Below are 2,226 nucleotides of genomic sequence, written 5' to 3' on the forward strand. Positions count from 1 at the left end.
TAAAAATCTTCCGACAGCGGTCCCATGTCATCATGTACGCGCCACTGACCATCCCCGCCACAACACCATTTTATCCTATTTCTCTCCTCCTCAAAGAGGGCAGCTGTGCAATGAGGACACCTATATACATGAGGGTCGAGAAGCGATATGCGCTTTAAAGTGTAAAGCTGCACTGTGTCCAGCCGCTCACCATGGAAAGCTCCTATAAAATCGCAGCGGCGAAGAGCAGGGGGGAGGTGGCGATTACCATCGACGTTTGGATTGGCGTCCCTGTACCGTTGAGAGGTCTCAAGTGTCAAATCGGGATGACTTTCACTGTACCTCTGCACAGCCTCACGTTGAGCTACTGGATTTTCAGATACAGAGCTGAGGACCGCAGCTACTCTTCTAGCCCGGTTTCTTTCGTCATAACGCTTCCTTGCCTCCTGCTGCTGTTCTTTTCGGGTTTTGGCGGACACTTTCGGTCGTCCGCGCTTATTTTTAGGGGGGCGCCCCGTGCGCGGGGAAGACTGAGTAGCCAAATCTGATTCTGGAGTGTGGGCGGAAACGTTGGAATTATCCCTCACACCACCTCGCCGCCGCCCAGTACCACGAAGCGTCTTTCGCTTGCCCAATCTTTCAGATAATGGTGCATCACTGTCACTTACTGAACCAGGTCCGGCGACCCGTCGCCGTTTGCGAACCCTTGCAGCCACGCTCGTGTCACTATCGCTTCTTTCGGATCCATGGTGATTGGCAACCGATGAACGTGTCTGGAACGCAGTTGATTTGCCAAATGGTTCTATTTCACAGCTGTCACTACTGTCCACCCGCTCTACATTCGATAAATCTTCGATGGACATTGACCCTTCGGAATCGATTGACTTAGGAGAGGGCTCTGGTGACCACGACGAATCCCCTATTTCCATATCGTTATCGTCGGATTGTACCTGCTTCGGTGCCATCTTCACCACCGTGAAGAAATGGTGCTGACCGTCGCAGGGGGCGTTCGCAAACAACAACCACGCAAGGCTTCGAACAGAACGACAGCAAAAAAGACGTGCGTTGTTGTTTGCGTCATTGTTAAAATCATGCAGATTCAGCATATTTACGGCATGTGAATTAAATAAATAATACCTACATCGGTGTTCCCATAATGCAACTGTGTAGTTTAACCCAGTGAAAAAGAAACCACCCGCCTTGAGACCAGCCTCACTTTGGTCAGTGAATGCATCCAAAAGGCTGTCTGATAAAGTTTTCACTGCGTCTTCCCAATCACAAGCGGTATTATTTAGTGGATATACGCCACTAAAAAAAGGAAAATATTCTGAAAAGAAATTTTCATTCCCGATGTCAAAATACTGAGGTAGCATTTCCGGATCTAAAAAATCATTTTCTGTCCCTGGGGGTAACGCCCCTCTCACTTTCATATATAGATCGTACCCGTCAATAACGGCAGCATCTATATCTTTTGCCGTATCCATGTTCATGCCCAAAGCAATATGTTTTGTTATGGCTATAGCAGAGCAGCCAACACAGTGAGCATTATTGCTCAGTGCAAAACGGCCTATTCCTTGATGGATAGTACCGTTTGAAACGTTTATCTCTCCTGAAGCTGAGAGAGATCTAATTTGCCCGGCGGCAATGTTATTAAAATCAGCTAAAAATGAAGAATTTGATACCATAAGTAATAAATTCAATTTTCAAGTGCCATGTCTCACCAGCCTCCACGGACCCTCATAAATGGAACACACAATCTATGTGTTAGTGATTATATAATGACACTTATAGCGGCCCTTCCCCATTTCTGTCACAAACAACGAAGTAACCGCTCACCTTTAGGCTAGTCACGTAAAACATGATCCTGCCTGCCCCGTTTGGCAAAATGCAAGGTTGTACACATGCCACCCGTCTTACGGAAATATTGCAGAAACAAAGAGATGTGTTGGTTGTTGCCTCAACCTCCAGTAAACTCCATTCCCGGTGCTCACGGGTCGCGTGACACGGGGTAACGTCACGGGGCAGATGGAAATACCCACAGAAAATAACGATCATGGTGCCTTTTCTGCTTGACACTACTGACAACCTGCGGGAGCGTAAAATCCCGAGAGAACATGCCGTAAGGGCAACCTCTGTCTGCAGGAAAAATGATCTTGTAGATATCAAGATACCCTACCAAGGATTGATTAATTGAAAGTGACGTCACGTTTGCTAAACTATCACTTGGAACAGTTTTATTTTCGCCAC

This window comes from Frankliniella occidentalis, unplaced genomic scaffold (assembly GCF_000697945.3).
Source record: "Frankliniella occidentalis isolate FOCC.00 unplaced genomic scaffold, Focc_3.1 Scaffold481, whole genome shotgun sequence".
Taxonomy (NCBI): domain Eukaryota; kingdom Metazoa; phylum Arthropoda; class Insecta; order Thysanoptera; family Thripidae; genus Frankliniella; species Frankliniella occidentalis.